Source organism: Micrasema longulum, unplaced genomic scaffold, assembly GCF_059751315.1.
Source record: "Micrasema longulum isolate JH-2025_06_02 unplaced genomic scaffold, ASM5975131v1 h1tg000060l, whole genome shotgun sequence".
NCBI lineage: Eukaryota > Metazoa > Arthropoda > Insecta > Trichoptera > Brachycentridae > Micrasema > Micrasema longulum.
Genome location: NW_028277267.1, coordinates 198,532 through 223,285, shown reverse-complemented (window position 1 = coordinate 223,285; position 24,754 = coordinate 198,532).

Below are 24,754 nucleotides of genomic sequence, written 5' to 3'. Positions count from 1 at the left end.
TTAACATATTGAAATTATCAAATTTTCGATTTCTTATTAATGCTCTAGCATTACCAGTGATTTTACTTTCAATTAATGTAAACAAGATATCTTTTAAGTTATTATCTACTAAGCTTAAGGCTTTTTCACTGTTATCAATGAATTCAAAAAGTTTATATTTTTCACCATCGAATCTGATTAACATTTTTTCTGCTATATTTAAATCAATAGTGTAAGATTTGTTGGTATCTTCTCTTTTTAAAGACATTTTTTTTTTAAATATAAAATAAAATGATCACTAACTCAAAAAATTATAAAAAATACGACAGTTATTAAATTATGCTAGGTAGTTCTCAATTATTTCAACTCACAAGAAGAAGGCGAGCATCATCTTCTTTCTTCCAGTAGACGGCGAAGTACTCGAACACGCAGGCAACAGGGTCCGCGATCTGACGATTCTTCTGTCTTCTGAACAGGAAGATGGCGAAGGAGACTCGAACACACAGGGCAGCGATCTATCGAGAATTCTTCTTTCTGCAGAACGGAAGATGACGGAGGAGACTCAAACACACAGGGCAGCGATCTATTGGGTCTTCTTTTGTGACAGTTCCAATCGTACAGTCAATGCTTTTCTTCTTAGTACATGTAATATTTTACTTGGAGTTATGATTGAAGCGTCTGACTTGGGTTTCAAGTTTTCAATTCTTCAATAGTTCTGGATCCAAACTTCTGACACCATTGTAATATGCGTGCACGGGTTGGATGGGTTAGAATTAACTCGTACACTTTCTTGAATTTAATTTAAGTTTATTAAAATTATTTGTGGGTAAATACAGAACAAAATATTGATGTGAACCCAACGATAATAACTGTCCGTAACTAATTCTTAATGAGTAGTGATAATCTTGACCAATCTGTACCAGTATATATATTGGTCAGATAAGGGCTGTGTTTGTCGAGGCTATGTAAATACTGGCCAACAGAAACTTTCCAATGCTTCATCTTTGGACCATGATTACGTGCTCGATTGTATTCGTTCACAAGGGACTGATAATAAATGGTAGGTATATTACATCACGAAGCGAAATACCGCGCTGAAATAAAAAAAAACAACGGCATAACAACATTGTGTGTACATAAGAGTACCTACCCCCTACCTACCACACTAATATTTTTATTTATTTCATCGTTATTCAGCATTCCCCGTAGCGTATTTCGATCATCTGTTACACATGAAGGTGAGGTGATTAGTCCTACACTTCAGGGCCGCGATAGCAAAAGCTATCTTATAAATACTTATATCGAGACTGTATATTATATACTTATACTAGTGGACCCAACAGACGTTGTCCTGCCCGAACATTGTTTGACAACAACAGTTTAACGGTAACTGCAAAAGTCAACCAGGCCCTCAACCAGAGCTTGAAGTTTTCAAAAAAGTAGATTTTTTGTGCTAAACCGGCTGTCATTTTCATTTTTTATTTATTTTTTATTTTTTTATTTTTGCACCACTACAAGCCAGTAGGCCCAATTACAGTGGTGAATTACATCACAGAACACCCAGGCTTGAGAAAAATTCATTTTTGATTTTTGTGTTCTCACCGGGAATCGAACCCGGAACCTTCCGAGCGTGAGTCAAGCGTCTTGACCACTACACCACGGAGGCCGCCCATGTCATTTCGTATTTAAGTTAGAAAATCAGTCCAATTAAATTTTATAACGTTCATTTAATCTTATTGAATAAGCATCTAAAGACGTGAGTAGCACTTCGTTTTGTAATAAATGGGTGGCATTGTTTGAATGAGTCATTGTTTTCGTAAATATTAGCCAGGTGCTCAACGGTATCAGTTCCGGGGAGTGTAAACTTTTTGCGTTTCGGTAGTTTTAAAACGTGTTAGAATTTTTAATGTGATTAAGTTATATCTTTACTAACAAAAAAAATATTTTATCAAAATAGATCATTAACAAAATGTTCAGACAGTGATAAACTTCAAACCTCGGTTGAGGGCCAAAAGTAGTATGAAATATTTATAAAAATAATTTTTATCCTTTTTTTTTATCCAAAATGCAAATTTTTAGACCCCTTTCACATTGATGTCTAAAAAAATAAAAAACTTCACTCATCATGGGCCCACTCTAATTTGCATTCATCATTAGGCTTGGTTTTTTTCTTCCTACTTCCATGTGTTTAGTTTTTCCAACATGAAGAGACTGTTTTTTCCTTGATACCTTCTAAGGATTAAATACGCCGTTGGAAAATAGTTCTCATCAAACGTGATCAATCTTTGTACAGTCACGGTATACTGTAAAGTGTATAGTTACTGTGTAGATAGTAATTTGATCACATGTGTGGAACACAAAACAAAAGTCGCTTGGTACAATGCATGTCGGTTTTATGTACACAGTACACGGCGGTTATATGGCATTATGTACATATATTGTGCAAGGGAAACACAATTATTAATTTAATTTTTCCTTCCATTGTGGTCAGTTGCGACTAAGTGCCAGAATGTCCTGTAAGCGAGCGTGAAAGCGTTTTTTAACCCCACAGTGACCGAACTTTTACCCGCTTAAAAGTTTGTGTGGTTTTTTGTTAAATTATCCGTGAATTAAATAATGGAAACTCACTTATCTCACGAAGAAAATTCATGAATCCACCAGTAGCGCAATCACAAATAACTATCGACCTGCTAATAAGCGACCTGATAACAATTTCTAACCATGGTTGTTTATCGTATTCGCGATCACAATGGAACATTCGTAAAAACCTAATATTGAATGTCAAAATGTTTACGTTTCGCTGCGTATAATCCTGCTGCGCAATCACATATTTGAATTTCACCGGTGTAAATATGGAAAATATTCCAAAACCGGTATTTTTATTTATTATTTATCATGCTATTTATTGCATTAAGCCGGCGTTTGGTAAGCCAAATGTCAAGAAAAGCAGTCGCCATAGAAATTATACTTTGATTTTCACTTTTTTTGTATTAGATACTCCTTACTATTTTGCAAATAAAATATATTGTATTATTTTTTATGGTAAACGCCGATCTTTCGCCAGTGAACTGCATTTATTTACGAGTTAAACACTGAACAAACCGACACGAGCGTTGACTTAAGATTACTTAGAGATTACACACGCGTTGACTGCAATAACTTAAGCATGTTCATTATTGTTCAATGTGATCGCTCAAATTCTTAGCATGTTTTTAAGCACGTCGATAGTTATTTGTGATTGAGCTACTGGTCCAAGAAGAATATCAAAAATTGAAAAGTGTTTTCAGGCGTTGCCTAGTATGTGGGGGAAATAATTCACTCAGATGAATCTCACCCCCATCAATAAAGGTTTTAGCTTTTTAACTTCACAGACATCAACAGATGAAAAAAATTGAGGAATTTTGATGTTCAAATATAGGCAGAATGGTGAATGTTACATAGCGTGTAAAGTTGCCACTAAAACCAGCCAACGACAGTTCATAACCCCTGTAGATGTCTAGACTTCTATGTTCCCTTTTCTAAAATGTTCTCCATCCCTGTTGTTATGCATTAATATTAACAGCCCCCTAGGCGGTTGAATCCAGTTTTTGTCTACAATAATTTGGGCAAACTCAAAACATTTTTGATGAATATCCACCTGGTCCAAGAAGTACATAAAATTAAAAATGTTTTCAGGCATTGCCTTGCCTTGGGTGAAATAATTCAATCACACAGGTCACTGTTTGAACATTTTGTTAATTATCTCTGTATTTAGTCTTTTTTTGTAATCTTCTAACATGTAAAAGTATTTAAAAAAAATAAATGTATTGTTAAGTGTCCTCGGCACGGGTAACCCCAGTAAGGTCACAGTATTTTTATTATTAATCATTGTTTATTATGTGGAAAAAAGGCCTGTAAATGACTTAACTTATTTATTTCCTTTACTTAAATGTTGAAAATAAGTTTCTAAACCTGTCTCGTTTTCTCTCGCCAACTTGAATCCTGTCCCTTTTGCACCTTTATAGTTCCAAAAACTATTTACTTGATTATTTTGCCACCTGGGGTCAGTGTCCGCTATGACCGCGATTGAAGTACGTGTTTAATCGCTAATCGACTGTCAGTACAAAAACGCATCGCAAAACATAAAACCAATAATTCATTTAATAAACCACCGTGAAAAACATATTTAATAATAAATGAAAACGAATTTACGGTGTGGAGTTTTGCCGCTTAAGCTGAGAAATAAGAAAAACTACAAAAAAAGGTCAGTCCATTCACTCCATTTCCTTGTAATCCATTTGAGCTGTGACATTTACAAAATTTAATATACCTACTGTCGAGAACCAGCTTACGCATCGCCAGTTGTGATATTTTAAATACTTCGGTTTAAGTTTGAGTAAACATAATAATTGCTTGAGTATTTCAAAATCATTACAGACAGGCACTTGATTTAATCCTCCTGTTTCAGCTATGTTGCCGTACACAAATTTACAGATGTTATTTTGGATGTTCAAAATGCAGTTATTTTTATTTATTTTTGAAAAAAGAAACCCCGTTAGGGTTACAAAAGAAATATTTTAAAAAGTCTAGTCACGTTATGTCTTGTCTAGTTAGTGTAGTCATGATATGCTTTTTGAGGTTGATGTAAAATTTTTCTCGAAGTTAGTTATTGTGCTGTTTAAGTTCATTGACATGGCGCAAATGGTGTCCGGCTGCCTTAAGCCCACGCCAGTGTACAAACTTTATCCTATTATTGGAATCGCTCCACCCAACATCAGAAGAAACTTAGCAGCGGACACAGCGAGACACAAACAGACCCATGGCCCTAGACACCTCCTTTACTACCATAAAATGGCTCTTCCGAGACTGGGATCGAGAAGAAGTTTCCTCAAAGTCACAACTGACTTAAAGACCTATGCAGAAAAACGCAGAGAGGATCTGTGGAGAGAGAAATTCGGCGATAGGCTCTGGATAATGCCCTCTGAAAGCACAAACACCGCCCACAATTTGGACTTCTCTACGTGGAAAGTTCTCAATTGACTAAGGGTAGGGGTGTCTTGTCGCAAATACAATCAACAAAGGTGGGGTTTTCTGGAGGGAGATGACATGAACTGTGATTGCGGAGAGGTGCAGGATGATCCTCATCTGCTGCGGTGCCCACAAATGCAGTTAACTTGTGATGATAATGATTTGAGGATGGCCACTGACAAGGCGATATCTGTCGCTGCACACTGAAGTGGTAAGGTCTAAAGTCTGGACCCGATAAGTAAGTGAGTCCATTGTATAGTATTTTTGACTGTCGCACAATTACTTTATTTAATAAAGAAGCATTGTTATTGTCTCGTATTATATATGTGAATGTATTTAAAAATTTAATATGTATATAAGTATGTGCGCAGTTATAACACATTTTTTTATATAGATAAAATAATAAATAACATAACATAGGCAGAATATTACATCGTATGAAGCATGAGTAAAGTAATGTATTAAATTAATTCAAGAAATATAAACAAACTTATCATCATTATTAATCGTTCCCTTTCCGCACGTAATAGTACATAGGGCACTGCATTGGTACATTGATGGGAGCGTATCTTAATTATTTTTGTTACATGAATGTATGATCAGTCTTACATTTCAGGTACCAGTCCAGGGACTATGAAATATTCTGGTGTAAAAACACCCTTTTAAATAAATATGACCATGCCGGGAATCAAACCCGAGACCTCTCGCATGGTAGGCAAACGTGCTGACCATTACACTACGAGGGCGACTTAAGTCAAACGTATTAAGTCCAAATTAAACCCATAATAAAACATTTTTTCATAATACATTTTATCATTGGAAAGTCATATTTGCCATTTAAAAGTCGAATCAGAATGAAAAAAAAAAAATGTTATGAATTATTTATTTCAGAAACACTTTTTGGATAAACGTTTAATGCCAATCCCTTAGCAAATCAAACAGGGACCTCTAGTATAGTTTGCTACTACTGTACCGAGGAAGCTGTTTTACTAAATACATTTTCGGTTCAACATAAATAAGAAAGATGCCATTTTTGTCTAAAATTAAACTCTAATACGTGCTTTATTAAACTATAGATTTTAACAGACACTCGGATATTGATAAAATCTTCTTATCACTTTGTTTTCCGGAGCCGTGTAAACACATGATTATATAACCATGCGTTGTGTCCCGGTCCCGTGGTTTACCAGCTGTCTAAAAAAGTGCATTTTATTGACATCGGGTAACTTTTATTAGTACTTTTTCGCTGCTGGTAAACCACGTGAAAACACGGGACCGAGACACAACGCGAGGTTATTACAATCACGTGTTTGCACGGCTCCGGGATATAAAGCACAAAAAAAAGAAAGTGAGACCTGTATATGTGCGAACATTGCAATGTGGCTCTCCATAAACGACTTCAGAATACATACATAAGGTACATTTTTGGTCTTAGGAAATATGACCACATTTCTGATTTTCGTAGGCAACTGAAATGGCTCAAAATTAGACAGCGGAGAGACTATCACTCCCTCTCACTTCTGTTCAATGTACTTCATAGTTCTAACGCTCCTATATACCTGCGTGAAAAATTTCAACGCTTATCCGTTCATGGTTTACCTCTTCGTTCTGATTCTCAAGGCACTCTTTTAATACCCATCCATAATTCCTCTTTCTTCTCTAGCTCATTTAGTGTCCATGCGGCTCGACTGTGGAATCATCTCCCATCCACCATCAAAGATGTTACTACATTATCTCTGTTTAAATCACGTCTGAAGAAACATCTCCTTTCTCTTCCTTAATCTCTTCTACTTTCCTTTTTCCTCTTTCCTCTTTTTTCCTTTTTCCCATTGAGTAAAAGTTTTGATTTATGGTAATTTCTTCACAAATACGTTTATTTCTATTTTTATATATCTTTAACTTTTTAATATTTTTTTTCTATTGAATATGTTCTGTAACTTGAATTATAAAAATTAAACTTTTATTTTATAGGTTGGTTGGAAAAAATTGCAATTTGGCAATAAGCCCGTCAATGTACAAATAACATTATGTACAAAAAGTTAAATAAATAAAGGCCAATGTTGGCAAAACTATCATACAAAAATGTTAAATAAATATGAGAAATTTGAGAAGTTTCAATTGATTTTACCCAGTGTTTTCATAATTATAACACTTTTAAGAAACCCTTCACAAAGCATGAAATTTCATAAAAATGGGCCGGGCACAGGGTAAATTCTATGTGTATTCGGCCGGTGCTCAAAGTGTTAATTGTGTAAATTGGGAGCACTTCTTGCAAGCGTTTTAAATAGAATTGAAGCCCCCAAAATAACTCATATTGAGCAATGTTTGATTATGTCCAAATGCTTGCAGACTGGCTGGATTTCCTCCCTAGGGGGTTGTTCTTATTTATATTTATTTCAACAGAGAGGGAAAACATTTTTGAGAAGGGAATATGGAAGTCTAGGCATTTACAGGGCTTATGACCTGTCATTGGCTGGTTTAAGTGGCCACTTTACACACTGTGTAACGTTCACCATTCTGCTCATGTTTGAACATCCACATTTCTTCAACTGTTCCATCTGTTGACTTTTGTGAAGTAAAAGAGCTGAAACCTTTATCACGTAGGTGAGATTCATCCGGCTGAACCAACTTCACAAAAGTCAACAGATGGAAGAGTTGAGGAAATGTGGATGTTCAAACATGGGCAGAATGGTGAATGTTACACAGTGTGTAAAGTGGCCACTTAAACCAGCCAATGACAGGTCATAAGCCCTGTAAATGCCTAGACTTCCATATTCCCTTCTCAAAAATGTTTTCCCTCTCTGTTGAAATAAATTCAAATATGAACAACTCCCTAGGGAGGAAATCCAGCCAGTCTGCAAGCATTTGGACATAATCAAACATTGTTGAATTACTACCCGGTAAAAGAAGAAGTATGAATATTGGAAAATTGTTTTCAGGCGTTGCCTAGTAGGTGATTTGGTTCAGCCGGATGAATCTCAACTACGTGATAAAGGTTTCAGCTCTTTTACTTCACAAAAGTCAACAGATGGAAGAGTAGAGGAAATGTGGATGTTCAAACATGGGCAGAATGGTGAATGTTACACAGTGTGTAAAGTGGTCACTTAAACCGGCCAATTACAGGTCGTAGCCCTGAAAATGCCTTGAATTCCATATTACCTTCTCTAAAATGTTTTCCCTCTCTGTTGAAATAAATTTAAATAACTCATATTGTTTTAAAGATGGGTTGTGGTCCCGTGAATAGTGTAGCGAACACCAGATGAGAAGTTCGAACCCCGCTTTACCATAATTTGTTTCTCATTTTCGAAACAGTAAATAACAATTTAATTGAAATATTTGGCTTATTTACAAGAACGCAAATATGTACATATTTTAATAAATAAATAATCTTAATGAGTTGGGCCGATTGAGTATTTTCACGTTATTGTTTTCGTTTTTAAATAAACAAAAAAACGTGATGCCAACGGTTCTATTATTTTTTTCGTGCGACGGCGCATAGATTTTCTACAAAGGTTTAAAATACGTATATTTTTTGACTAGCCTAAAAAAGACACGTATGTCATATTACAACAGGGATGAAGAACATTTTAGAGAAGGTAATATAGAATTCTAGGCATCAACAGGGCTGATGATCTGTGATTGGCTGGTTTAAGTGACCACTTTACAGACTGTGTAACATTCACCATTCTGCCCATATTTGAAAATCTAAATTTCTTCAATTCTTTCATCTGTTGATGTTTGTGGAGTGAAATAGCTGAAAATATTTATTCATGCGGTTGAGATTCATCTAATTTAATTATTTCACCTACATACTAGGCAACGCCTGAAAATCTTATTTTTAAAATTTCTATACTACCTCATGGACCAGGTTGATTTGTCAACAATATTTTGAGTGTGTCCAAATTTTTGTAAACAAGGACTGGAATCGAGTCCCTGAAGAATATTAACATATTACAACAGAGATGAAGAACATTTTAGAGAAGGTAATATGGATGTCAAGGAATTTTCAGGGCTACGACCTGTAATTGGCCGGTTTAAGTGACCACTTTACACACTGTGTAACATTCACCATTCTGCTCATATTTAAGCATAAATATTCCTTCATCATTTCATCTGTTGATGTTTGTGAAGTAAAAGAGCTGAAACTTTTATTCATGCGGGTGAGATTTATATAATTGAATTATTTCACCTACATACTAGGCAACTCTTGAAAATCTTATTTTTTCAATTTCTATGTTTTCGCGCCAGACTTGTACGAAATATTTATAAGAAGCAAAGTCAGTGGGCATGACGTGTGACGTCAGTGACAATTAGTGACAGTATCTTTAAAAATGGAGATAATAGTTTTTTTTGACAAAAATTATGAATGCGAAAAAAAAAGTGAAAATACCAACAAAAATTTTTAAGCTGTTAAACACGTTTCAAAAAATCTGACAGTTTTTCTTTTCAAATAAGCAATTTCTTCAGTGGATTTCAATCTCTTGTACTGAGTGGAAAAAGATTATGGGAAGCTGTGAGATATCTTCTATTCCTGCTTCTCTACTGATACTAGTTCTTGTCTTCTCGCACTTCCCCCAGCCTTATCTTGCCGTCCTCCTCTATATGTTTTTATCTCCATTTTTCTCCCAGCTCTATAGAACGAAGGAAATAATTGGGTGGCCTCCATCGGATTGTATCTGCCCCGACACGCTAGGGTTAACTGGTGTTTATAGTACGTTCGCGAAATTCATGTGTTTTCATTTTATTTTATTTTACGAAATGTTTTTCTTTGGGTAACATTGTTTAAAAATATAAACGAATAACCGTTTTATATTTTCTAGTAAATAGCGATAAGCTTACGAAAAGGCTTCATATTATTTTACAAAGAAACATAGAAAAGTATCCGCAGGCACCAGAATTGGACCTAACATAGGTTCAGTTTGCATAAAGAACCAAACAAACATAAAGCATCCAAGTGAGTCGAGAATAATATGCTCGTATTAATTTTCAAACGTGTATATTCCATTCTTTTTTAGTAAGTAATGGGGCACTAGCCCCTCTTAGATCCAGCGCTGGCTGACGATAATGAATTTATTCCACAACCATACGAAATATTTGCCATTTGTGTATGTTTTTTATGTAAATATTTGCGTTCTCACTATTTATCCCAGTAATTTAATTTTCGGGCCATTTTTATTGAATTTTAAATAGCTCAGAAGATACGGAAAATCTAACCTTAGTCAGTTGTATTTCTGTAATATGTAGCTAACTTAATGGTCGATAATCATAGAATAGTTTTTCTCCGTATGGACCACTCTATTATGTTATTTTTTTAAATTTATTTTTTAAAAATTTATTGGGGATATCAACAGTAATACATGTAACCAAAATACAACAAATAAAATATACAGATAATAAAACCAATGACAGATATCCACAGAAATACATTAAATACACGTACAATACATACTAGTGTGTTTGTGTGAGTGTAAGTGAGTGAGAGGGTGGGTGTTATATTGGAATGAGGGTGGACATGTGTGTAAATATTGCACAAGTGTCAAGTGTCGAAAATACAAATATATTTAAAATATTAAGAATCAGAGATAAAATATAATAAAATAAAATAAAATAAGATAAGACAAAATAAGACTTTATTATTGAAACTAAGTATAAGACAAAAAAGTATGTTTTAAGACGCGCATTTTGAATGTTATTTTTTTACAATCAAATGGATCAATAAGGGGAAAGTTCAAATTATATTCACTAACAAAACGTATAAGTGGAGAGTTCTGGGCATAGTTCGTACGAACTGCTGGCAGATGAAATAGAGAGCTCGACGTGTGACGGGTGCGGTAGCCGGGGACATTTAATGATAGCTCCGACAAAAGAGCCGGACTATCAAGGCGTCCACTAAGTATATCATGAAGCACCCCCATGTCCAACAGTAGACAGCGATCTTCTAAAGTAAGCAAGTGGTGTTTTTTGCAGGAAGACATATAATTGAGATCGGTATACCTGCATCTCCAGTTAAGATGTCTAAGAAATGTCCATTGAATTTTCTCGAACTTTTCTTTATGTGTGACATATTGTGGAGACCAAATAGAAGAGGCATACTCGAGCAAACTGCGAACATGAGCAAAGTAGACCATTTTTATACACGCGATATCTTTAAATACCTGACATGTACGAAGTACAAAACCAAGGTTTCTATGTGCACGGGTCAGTATGTCATCGAAGTGATTCTCAAATGTAAGTTTGCTATCAAGAATAACAACCAGATCGCGTACGGTATAAACTCTCTGAACAGGTTGGTTTTCTAATATATAATGATATGGGATGCAAACACTTTGATACATTGACGTTAATACGATTTTTCATATTTGAATTCTGTCAAACGGTTTAGATCATCTTGAAGTTTAAGACAGTCAAGGGGATTCTTAACTTTGAAGTATATTTTTTATCATCTGCGTACATCAAAAACCTTGCGTTCATAAATAAGGTAAATAACACACTGTTGAGATTTTAACATAATTCATTAAATATTTTTGAAAATAATTTAATGACCCGCTTTGGAGGACTTTTAAAAAAATATTTTTACAGTGAAGATTTATTTATTTTATTTGTTCACTCAAAATAACACTCGTTTACGTATTCATAAATTTATTAAGGCTTCTTAGGCTGTGCCTGTGTTAAGCCATAATAATCAACAATAAAACAAACATAGTAAAATTAATTAAATGACAATAACATGTGGATATATTTAGTGTAGGGTATTGTTCCTATAGAACAAACCTTTAGAACTTTTTCAAAGATGGTAAATGGTAAGTATGTTTATTTATTTATAGATGGAAAAAATATAACGAAATATTTTTTTTAGAGTGGCAACTTTTTGACGTATATGATCTGTGTCTGATGCCTAGATACTCTTATTTGTGAATAGGAGAGAACCTAACAACATTATTTCCACGTTCGTTTTATTAAAGTGACAGTTATGTCGGAATTTAATTCGACTTTAAAACTGACTTATTTCTCTTTCATATTTTTAATAGGCTATTAAAAGTGTCAACCTCAAAACGATTGAAATTTTTAATGAATCATAACTGAAGGAAAAATTGCTAGGTGGAACAAAATGTTTGTCTCTTTTAATGCGTAGATAAACGGTATAAAATGATGAACTTACATCAAAACTTGATGGTGGAGGCATCGATCTTTGGACCTTTGTAGTCGGTCGGAAGACTTTTATCTTCAACTATGACGTCATACTGAAGCTATGTCATTTTAGAGCGTAGATATGTGTACCGTGACGCACGCTTTCCTTTGATTCATATCAATGTACCTATCTAAAACTTGAAGGTGGGGGGTCAGTAGTATATCTTTATAATCGCTAGAGGGAATTTATCTTCAACTATACCGTCAAGGTGAAGGTATGACGTCTTTATCTTCCTATCATAATCGAGGCCCAGATCACGGAGGCATATTCTAGAACGAATTACAATGTAAGTTCCAAATTGAGACCGCGGCCGCATGCTCCAGATCCCGCTTCAATAATTAAATCGGCCACTGCCAACAGTTCGTCGGTAGTTCACGCCTCAACTACGTATTCTTAAAATTCCATATTTAACACACGTTAATTTCGCGAACGCACTCTACCACGCCATAGGACAATGTAATCCCAAGTCTTAGTGACATGGGTTAGCGTCAGATGGCACTGAGGTCGACATGAAAACGACAGCCAAATGTTAAACAACACTTTTATATTCTTCTTTATTTTATGTGATCTAATGTATTTTCAAACATATTGCAAAAAATAAGAACAATATTTTTAGTATGTGCAAATATTTACTGACAAGGCTGGAATTCATTCCCCAGTATTGCGACTATCGTAACAACAACATTAACATATTACAACAGAGATGAAGAACATTTTAGAGAAAGTAATATAGAAGTCTAGGCATCTACAGGGCTGGTTTAAGTGACGAATCAGCAGAACTCATCGAGAAGAAGGGGAAGAGAACTTGAAACGTCACTCACGAAATATTTTTAAAAAAAAATTGAAAAAATCAAAACGCTGATAATACGATACGGAAAATTAAAAAAAAAACTTTGTTTGGTTTAGTTTAAAAAACTATTAAGCGTAAGACAAATCATCTTAATCCCATAAAGCATGATGTGACAGTTCTCCACAGAACCATTTCATTGAATTATTTTGGTAATTAAAATATTGCAAAAGAGATGAAGAAAACTTTACAGAAGGTAATTTAGAAGGCTAGACATCCACAGGGCTTATGCCCTGTCATTGGCTGGTTTAGGTGGCCACTTAACACACTGTGTAACATTCATTCAACATGTATCGTATTATCAACGTTATGATTTTTTAAAATTCTTTTTAAAAAATATTTCGTGCGTGACGTCTCAAGTTGCCCCTTCTGCTCAATGAGTTCTGCTAATTCGTCAGTTGTCTTACCGTAAACCGAAAATCTATCACAACTCTCTTATCATTGGTTGATTCAGAAGAAGTAGTGACGTGATGCAAAGTAGTTCTTTTTTTATTTAAATCATTTTATCAATTTTTCATATATTTGTAAGAAACTTCGCTGTACAATTTTATGCTTTAATTAAATGAAAGGATACATTTTTTATATCTATTTTCTGAAATTTCCTTATTATTTCACCTACCAAGCTATCTCTGAAAATACTTTACTAAATGGACTGGATTCTTGTCATTTTACTTTTTATGAAATGTTATCCATCTCTGTTGTAATGAGACGTTTTTAAGAAAATGGAACTTTCTAGGGTGAATCAGAAATTAAAATGTTTTTCCTTCTTATGAGCTTACTTTTACCCTTTTGTGACTTTACAGTATGCTGATAGACAGCCATAAACAATGATATATCCACACGGAGCCACTTAAGTATGGAAGAAATCCAAAGCGTATTTCTGCGATGTCGTCGGGTGCCACATTAAACGAAACAGCTGGAAATAATAACAGCAAAAACAGAAATTCTAAAGTCACCACCAAAAACGGTGATAAATTTCAATATGTTTTACCTACGATGGTCGAACGTTTGAAGGAAAACGTGCCACTCTCTCCCGCATAGCAAGACTACCCACTTTATGTTTGTAAGACAAACAGAGGCGAACTTTTGCGAAGGTAATTTTACAAAGATAAAAAAACCATCAAACCGTTACGCCTTAAGGTAAGGCAGACAGGATATAATACCATATCACTCTGTCGTTGCATACATATCATCTCATGCACGCGTGACGATTATTCCAAATTTTGATAGGTCCACCTTCGCTCCGATTCTTACACATTCCGATTCTTACGGCACCACGTGCCATATATATTTATACAATCATTACATAAGAGAAATGCTTTACTTTTAATTTAGCACTGAACGCGGAGTAAAGTTTCAGTGCCAGCTATTGATTGAATTAAATCAAATAACGTGTCTGAGATGACGTAATAAAAACACGTATCGACAGATCGGTAGAGCATACCGACGTGGATAGAGTTGATTGAAAAGTTTTCAACACGTACCGGTGAAGATAGGGTTTGTAATTGCGGCCAGAGTGGTCTCGATCCTCAGTCATGAGGGAGCGACTAGTAAGAGAGTAACATTTACAAGCATTTGTCCAAAAGACTTATTTTAAGGGTTCTTTTTGTCTTGATCCGCCACTGTGAGTAGAAAGGCGAAATTGCGGGCATTTTCCTCCGAATAGTTTATTGGACAAATGCATTTGACATGTGAAAACACTTTATTGTTTTTTTTTCCGAGTTTGCCGCCCTAAAATTGTTTTGGATCGCCATTTTTATTGCTCCGCATTATTCAATCTTTAACATTCTCCACAATGACATATGAAATGTTTCCCTTATCGACTAACGTCAGGGTGGTTTTATAATCGAAATACGGGAATCCGGAATATTCAACGCGTAATAAATGGAAAATTCATATTTATTGCTGCTTCTCCGCGGGATATACAGAGATTGAAAGTTTACGTAAGTCGGAAAATCCGGCATATTCACTTCGCGTGATATATCGAACGGATGTACGATTTATCAGATATGATATCAAATGTGTGAAAATAATATAAAACCTCCAAGAAAATTTATTTTGTTTTATTTATCACCTAGATGCCCACAATCCTTGACATTGATAGACCAAGTCATCGAAGGGGTCGAATGTTTTAGGTACCGGAGACTGAACTGAAAATGGCAGCTTTTAACTTTAGATAGATAACCTACGTAATTGATTTTCAAAAATAAATATAATTCGCTCGTAACTCAGTAGAACCACAGAGCTTGCAGAAGACACCCGTGCCACTCAGGCAAGTGCACTACTTTTATTAATATTCCTACGATAAGTCGAAGTGAAATTAAATATCACTGTTTTTTTAGGGTTAAAAAGCAAAATGAATAAAAATTTTTTTTTTTATTAATGTTCCTCATAGTAAAAATATTGCAAAAAGGTGATTTCGAAAAGTTTATTATTAAAAATTTGTCTGAAGAATAGATCTCAATATTTTTTCGTTTTGTGTAAGAATTATCTTTTTTGGTTATTTCACGATTTTTCCTAATAAAAAAAAAAAAAAAAAACTTAAATGTTTTTAATTTATCCATTGTTATGGCCTTTATAGTGACATCACCACTTTCACACATATAAATAAAGCACAAAATTATACGCAATCCAAAATATGTGCACTCAAATACATACACGTTGAATCGACATATATTATATAAACAATTGTCTTTTCATATTTTTTCATCAACAGATTAAAGAATTGAAGAAATATAGATGTTCAAATATAGGCAGAATTGTGAATGTAACACAGTGTGTAAAGTGGCCACTTAAACTAGCGATTGACAGGTCATAAGCCCTGTAGATGCCTAGACTTCTATATTACCTTCTCTTAAATGTTTTTTATCTCTGTTGTAATATGTTAATATATTATATAGTTATCTTTGCTGTGCGAAAACACACCCAGACACGCCCTCACAAACTTAACTTAAAAATACCCAAGCACATCCTCTTAAATATAATGTATACATATACGCACGCATATATTTAAGAATAATCCATAATTTCATAAATAATATGATTATTGATGCAGCTATCACAACTGTCATTATCGGAGGCGATACGGTTGGCTGGGTCATGTACAACAAGTGCCCCCCGAGAGCCTTAACGGTACTTGCTTAATTTACGAAAAATTTTGCCACCTTAAACGTTCTCTGCTGACAGTTTGTCGGAAATTTACGTATGGACTACGGAAAGTAACTGAAGTCAGTAAAGAATTGGTCTACACCATACAATGCAAGAATTGGACTTGGATTGAGTGAGTTAATTAATTAATCAAATTATCAAATTACTAGTAAAAGAAAATGGTAATCACTCGTCAACTCAAGATTTTGTTTCTCGAGATTTTGTTTCTCGTAAATAGTATTTCTTTACCTGGAACAGTAAGCTGTCAAGAAGATACGCGGTATCGTTTTTCTTCATACAAACGTATTCCTGTGTTTTCTCTCTGGATTAGGCACAAGAACCATATTTTTTGTACACAATATGAATATTTACTATTGGCGTGTCTTTATGGTTTTGTTTTTTTGATAAATGATTTATTATGGAAATTAGATGCATTCAAAAACCCTCAAAGCCCCCAGTTTTATCTGCTGTCTTTGGAATGAACATATAACAAATATTTTTTTAAACTGCAAAACAAACTGACACTAAAAAATTTCATTATGATGCTCCTTTAAAAAAAAACAACAAAGTCAGTTAAGTTTTGAGGTACGGAAAACGGGACAACGAAACGTCGATTTTAATTATACAAAATTAGTCTGACGTGACACTTTATTAAACATTTTGAATTCAAAAAGCTTTAATAAAAATGATCGTAAGAGTCCCAATCAGAACTAGCTCTCTCGGTATATTTGAAAATCTTAATTTAAAATCCATAGAATAACTTTTTGTAAAAGCTTTGTTACTTTACGCACGTAAATATTATTCTCTACCTTCCGTTACAAATACAAGAGTTACTAGATACTCCACCCTACAAAAAAATAAAAAATAAATACAACCTTCGGTCAAAGAGGATTGGCCTTCTAATCGGTTTAAGTGTACAATCTACTTCCATTATCAATAAGGACAATTAGTAAGTTCTCATAACATAAAATTGCTATTAAGAAATATATAGCGGAGGTTGGTTGCACACGGATCGATAGTGGATCGAGCCAAATAGGTAAAATGTGTGTACTTCTTATGAAATTTGTTCCATTGGTCTATATGAATTGGCTTTGTTTTTGATGATAATTTTTGTTTTTTATTGTTTATAATGTTAATGATAATTAGGTTAATTGGATTAATTACGTTTTTATTTATTGTTATCATTATGTTAAATTTGTTGAATAACTAATCTAAGGCATGTTTCACATTTTGTAAAATGTTTCCCTCGGTACGGGACACCTCAGTGAGGGAACATTATTCTGTATGAAAAAAGAATATAAAAAATGTAAAAGTAAAAATTAATAAACGAATAAAATAAATATATACAAATTTAAAGAAATTTTTCATATCTAATAATAATTATTATCTTTATTAATAACATAATATAATAAACTACGGACCAAAATTAAAGAAAATAAAATGCGTTAATTGCAAAGCGTGGCTTCTACCTAGACCTTTTCTTGGAAGATCTGGGTGAACGTTTTTTTCTGAAAGCTTCTTCTTCTTCATATTGGTTGAGATTGTTTGATCTGATATCAGCTAGAAGCTTACTCCTAAGACTTTAAGTTCGAGCTGTTCTTCCCTCTCCTTGGTGGTTTTCCGGGTGGTAGACGGCGAACAGCTGGAATTCCGTTGGCCATGGTATAGGGGATTCCGCAACTTTCTATTGTATTGAAGAGATCTCTCCATAATCTATTTAATGTGCCTTGGGTATCGCAAGTCCATCTAACTTCTAGATTCCGGATTCTGTCCCTTAGGGTTTTTCCTGCAATTGCTCTTAGTACTTTCATCTTTAACATTCTGATCAGTTATTTAGTTTTTCGTTTTTCTTTCTTTATCTATCCTCTCCTTTCTTGCATATACTATGTTTGGTCTGACACACGTTTTGTATATCCGAATCTTGCATCCAATCCATATAACATTTCTAAGGCATCCAGATGTTTTATTAACTGATATGGATGTGCTTTAATCATCACTGCCAATATGGCTGCATCGTCTGCATGGCATGTGATGTTAACGACCTTATCTCCCTTGGTTATAGATTTACCACCTCTCTCATTCTTGAAAGCATTTTTATATATTTATTCTGCTTTTGTAAGAAAAGATTTTTGGCTGATATATTGTTGTGTTTAGTTGTAAAGGTGCCAAACTTGCTGTTTCTTTGTTGTTCTCAATATGTGTTTTTTATTAAAATATTAATATTTTTTAAGTCCCGAATTGAGTTGTCGTAACTTCTGGAAAGGTAATTCTAATGTTTTATACTTATACATAGTGTTATAAATACTTAGTGTTTTAAGATTTATATTTAAAATAAAAAAAAATTAAAAAAATATCTTTATTGCACAATATCGTGAAGGCATCTGCGAGACAGCGACAGAATAACAATGTTCAAATACTTATTCTTCAAAATTCCCTGTCTCCACATTTTCTCTGAAATGATTGAATAAGTATGCATTTTTTTAAATCTGTAACTCTGATCCATTACTACTTAGTTACTATTTCTAGCGTAATTACATATTTTTATTTTTTATAACAAAATTCACGGCAAAATATCTTTAACATGACGTCGAAAAAAATCATCATCATATCACACTTTATGCCCCCGATAGTGCATAGGGTACTGCATTGGTCATCAAAATATAGTATATCGAGATTGTCGGTTGCATGAAGGTAAGGTAATCGGTCTTACGCTTCAGGTGCCTGTCTTGAGACAGTGAAATATTACGGTGTTGTTGAGGTCATCACCATCAAGCCGTAAAGTTGGCAAGGCCGAACAACCTTCTGGCTCGTAACGCGTAACTCGACGCAACGTCAGCTCGGACAAGTAATTAAACGTCGTGCAGCGAAAGAATGTGTACATTTCATCTCGGCATTTTGTGTCACCCGTCCACCAGCTCCTCGCCAGTGTTCGCTATTGTAAATTCCTTCTGTATAAAATTGTAAGGATGTAACTCGTGTGAATCTTCTTAATAAATAACTTCGATTGTAATCCATACAGTGTAAAACAAATATTTTATCTTGTCCCTACCAGAAATCAGATCTTGATTGCACTGCATGTGGAAAAGAGAATGATAAAATAAACATACTTCCTACCTTGGGAATCAAACCCAGGACGAGTGTGGTAGATGAACGCACTAACCATTGCACTGCGAAACCAAGGCGTGGTCATTCATAGTTTCCTTTTTAAACATGTTTACCACCCCTTTTATAATATATGTCAATCCTAATTACTCCGAGGGCAGGGGTCGAAAAACTTGTTAGTTAAAAAAAAAAGATCAGTATTACAAAAATTAAGGTTTCTTTTGAGAGCCAAATTTTCATTTTGTTTTATAACGTTTCCTATAGAAACCCAACAACAAAAGATCGGCGTATTCACTCTAAATTTTAATCAAAATTATTTGAATTGGCTATGACAAAGAGATCAAGATACTATGAGGAAATATCATAGATTCTAAATACCGATAAAAATATGCGAAACACATTAAGAAAAATTACTTTCAGAAATGTTTCATTCAACTTTTAAAATAAAATTGTTAAAAAATGTGTCTCCACAAAAACGCAACATGTTTAGCCTTGACAATTGTGACGTCAAGATTTGTGACGATGTTCTATTCAAATTTAAACGGCCACAAACAAAGCTAAAATTTTAACCAAATCGTGACGTATTTGGGGCAGGGCCAATGCAATGAACGCCTTTGTTAGAATTTAATAGAATTTTTATATTACTAATAAGTACAAAAAAAAATATTTTTCTGCTCGGCAGTATTGCATAGACCCTTAATAATTAAAGAATGTTTTTAAAAAGTGGAATTTTCCTATTGTGTTGACAAGTATTTTGTTATCTTTTTTTTGGCTTCAAAATAAACATAAAATCTTTTTTCACCCCGGTCGTACTTTTTGGCCCATCTATTGTAATTGACACAATTTTATCGAGTTTAAGATGGTGTTTCTCTGTGCATTTAATAACAATATCCTCACCACATAATAATAATCAGTGACAATAAAACTTAAAGTTATTCATTAAGATTCATTGACGTAATAAATAGAAAAGTAAACGTGGGGCTGTGTAAGCTGCGTTTTGCAGGCCACTGCTTAAGGGGGTAAGGTGCAGTAAGTATTTACAAACGTTTGGATACACTCGAAATATTTTTTATATATACTAGCACTAAAATTTGTAATTGAATTTTCAATCTCTTCAAAATCATTGAATCTCATTTCCTGACTAAACTTTTGTTGAGAAAACCGGGTGGTTTCAGGATTTCAATTTCAGGGAGGTAAGTTTCAGGATTTTCAGTAAATTCAAGAAATGAATTCTTCGAATTTTATTTGGTCCGGAATCACCTCGACTGACCTCTAGTCCCCGCTTGGTCTTACTTCGCACTTTGTAGACAGTCCAATTTAACTTTTACAAATGCAATTTATCACACTAAGAGTTACCTTCCGTAACAATTTAATTAATAAATTTTACTATGACTTTTATCATCAAAAACACGAAATTACTTTATCAAATATTCTACAAATGATTTTTACTTTACTCATTTCGTGATATCATAGAAGGAAACTCCTTTATGATTTTTCGAATGTTTGAGTTTACTGTTTAGCATATTGATGTGCAATATACTTGTACATATTTTTTTGAATTATTTTTTGTGTTTCTGATCCTATATTTGTGGTCATATACTCATGTGTCTGAGTCAACGAATTGCTCGTCCCATCTCAACACAGGACTTTTAGTCCCATGGAGTTGGGACTTATGTCTCAAATAATTTACAGTAAACTTATGTATGTAAATAAATAAAATAGTTTGGTAATATTTTTTGCACCATCACAGGCCACTTGGAACAATTTCAAGCTTAAAACAAATCTTTTAATTATCGTGATCTCACCTTTAATCTAATGAGAAAGTTAAGTCTTTTTTTAAAAAATATTTTTATTTATTAATAACAATGAAACTACGTCAAAAATATTTTGAAGTATTTTTCTATTTCACATCCTCATGATTTTTTTAGTTTTGTAATTTTGAAATTACTCCGCCCGTGTCATTACTTGTTTCCATCAGTGAGTTGTCCTGACATTTAAAAGAAAGGCCCCGTACCTATCAATACATACTAAGCGTTGAAAAAAATGTTTTCAATTTTCTTTTCTTTCAGTTGCATTTTATTTTTATAGTACCTCATATAAACATTTTTAAAAAATCGGAAGTTCAGTGCTACGGAAAATTGGACATTAAAAATGTTTTCTTACACGAGGTAAAAATAGGAGTATTTAATTGTACGGCGAAGTTTCTCAAACATGTATGAAAAAAACTAATTAAACGAAATTAAACCAGTTTAAATGACGTCACAAGTTCTTCTAAACCAACCAATGGTAGAGTGTTGTGATAGATTTCCGTTTTCCGAGAAGCTGATCCTCCAATCAGGACAACTCACCGAAGAGAACTAGTGACGTCACGTTCGGAGTAATCTGAATCTCGATCTCACTGAACTCCTTAATTGTAATTGACCGAATGAGTCTGTAAAATAAATAAGTTAATAATACATAATGTAATTACTTATATTTACATTAAAGTTATTAATTTTAAAATACTTGGAACACTTCCACTTATTTATTTGACCAATAAGCGCTTTCATGCTCTAATGGGCATCTTCAAACTGGTCCGAATTCCATCAAAAGTTTTAATAAATAATTTAAATAAAATAATAATAAATGTTAAAAAATATGTAAAAAAAGGGTTTTTTAAATCCCATGAATTAATCCTATGAATATAAAAGTGTTATTCTATTCTATGTCTTTTCCATAGAAAAAAAGGGTTGCAAATTTTTGCTTTGGTTTTTGGTTTAACAACAGGCGTGTAACGTGAGTACATGCGACCCATTGTTTTGCTGTAAATTATCGCTAACTTCGTGATTGATCCTAAAATGATTAATGTTCCTATTTGGATTATTTTATAAATTGATTTCCATTTAAAACTACAACAGGGAATTTTTATAAAACTAGTAAATTAGAAAATTAATACGGAACATCCCCTGGTTAGGATAGTCTCCATCGAACATTGCTCAGCCTGTTCTAAGGTGGAGATTTTTATGTTTTAAAGTATAAGTACTTCTATATTAATACACAAAAAATAAAAAAAAACATTTATTATAAATGTATAGCTAATAAAATATAAGAATTAAATAAAAATTATTATATAAATATAAAGTATATTTATGTACTAATAATACTTAATTTGACTTTAACATGTTATGTGACTTTGGACGGCTCTATAGCGATGGAGCCTTATTTATTGATTTATTTTAAACATTTATTGTATAAAATTAGTCCACATATTTCATAACAGGGAATCTATATTTATTGTTTTTTTATTTATTTATACTTTGACATTGTTTGTATTCTTTTTTTATACATAATAATGTTCCCTCACTGTGTTACGTGCCGAGGGAAACATTTTACAAAATGTGAAACATGCCTTTAACTAGTTATTTAACAAAGTTAACATGATATTAATTTTAAAAACGTAATCAATCAAATTATTATAATTACCATTAATAAAATAAACAATATAAACTAAAATAATCATAAAAAACATAAATAATTTATATAGACTTAATTTCATAAACAGTACACATATTTTACCAATTTTGCTTGATCCACTCATCGATACGTACGCAACCCACCTCTACTATCCATTTCTTTTAATTTGTCAGTTTCCATATTTCAAAACTGATTGACTTAATGCAAAATATACTTTTATAAGTTCTTTTAGGCAAATAACATTTCTTAATGTAAATTTGTTTTTTCAATTTATGCTTAATATGTATAAACAAATAATAAATAGATACACCTCATTACTCTGTGGTTTGATTAGATTACGCATTTGAAGATGATGATACACGGTAGCCATTTTCCGGCAACAACTGTTTTTATAAACTATTTTAAATCAATTTCAATTTTGACATTAAATTACGCAAACAGATCTGCAGGCGTATCACAACACAAAAAAATGAACACCCTTCATTAGCGTCCAAAAGCTAATAATTTTGATTGAATTACAATGGCACCTACCGGCAGCTCCTAATAAAATTCTTGTCATACGCGAGACGCAATCATAAAGTATTATTATTAAAAATGGCAACCCCCGAGAATCGACTTCCGGGGTTTTGGCGCCACTTGAAAATAAAAAGGCGGGAAAGTGCCCCTGCGGACGTGATGTGGTTTCTTATAACGCGGTGTTACTAAAAGCCAAAATAACCGTAAGTTCGGTATTAAGTGCTCACGATTTTTACATTATTTAGTTTGTAAAGGAATTTAAAAATATGATTTAATTTTATTACAAGTTTCCTTTAAAATTAAAACTCGGAGTTAACATCAAGGTAACACGATTTGTTTTACACATCAGGCACCAGTCCGGAAGTTATGAAATATAGCATTGAAAAATCAAATCTTTGTTTAAAAAAAAAAACATTTATTATAATAGAAAAACAACAAATAACGAGACCAATTATGGGTTTCATATAGAAACAAAATATAAAAAAACAAAACGTACAGTTCGCTAGGGGTGAAAGGAAGTGGGAAGGGAAAATAGCGAAGGAAAAGAAGAAGAAGAAATAGGTAGCAAATATAAAACAATGAAAAAATAAATAAAAATGTAGATAAATGTACACATACAATATACGTAAATATACATTCACACACACATCCATATATCAATATATATATACATACATACATACACATATATACATACATATAAACTCATAAACATGCATATATACATACACACATGAACATATACGCATACACTAATGCACATACATACGCTTACATTATATATAATTAATAATAAAACAATGAAAACTAATAAGTAAAACGATAAAACAAATGGTAACTAAAAATTTCGCTCTTTATATATTTAATTTTTCTGTACTTGTGATGTCACTGAACTCCTCCTAAATGGTTAAACAGATTTAAGTGCAGTTTTCAGCAAAACGTAGATCTTTGCGCTGCGCGTGTTCGTAGATATTCAATCGAAATTTTTAATATGTTTTCCATCGGCCTACCAGGGTTGCGTTTGACGAGAATGCAAATACAACAAAAATGGAAAAATGTTGTTTTTTTGTATTAAAAAAAGTTTGTTTTTGAATGTTTACAAAAAACTTTCGCTTTTATGGATCCAAATCGGTTTTTTTCCTTACATTTCTTACATTTTTTTCCCATTTTATTACTAAATTTTTGGTAACACTAAAATAGTACTAACCGACATTCAACACATTTTTAAAAATCGCATTTATGAATAAATTGCATCCCTGTTGGTGAGAAGAGCCGAGTTTGAAATTTTCAAAAAGAATTCTACATTTGAAAATAAATTATTTTATGTTTTTGAATTCAACCATAAACTAGTACCTAGATACCTACTTATCAATGAAAAGGCTTTTTCCAAAGTAATAACAGACAAGCCAACGTTCGGGCAGGACAACGTCTGTTGGAAGGGCTAGTTTTAAATAAATATTTAAGGCTTCATTAGTTAGGAATTGAACCTAGACCAAAGATAAGGTAGGCAAATT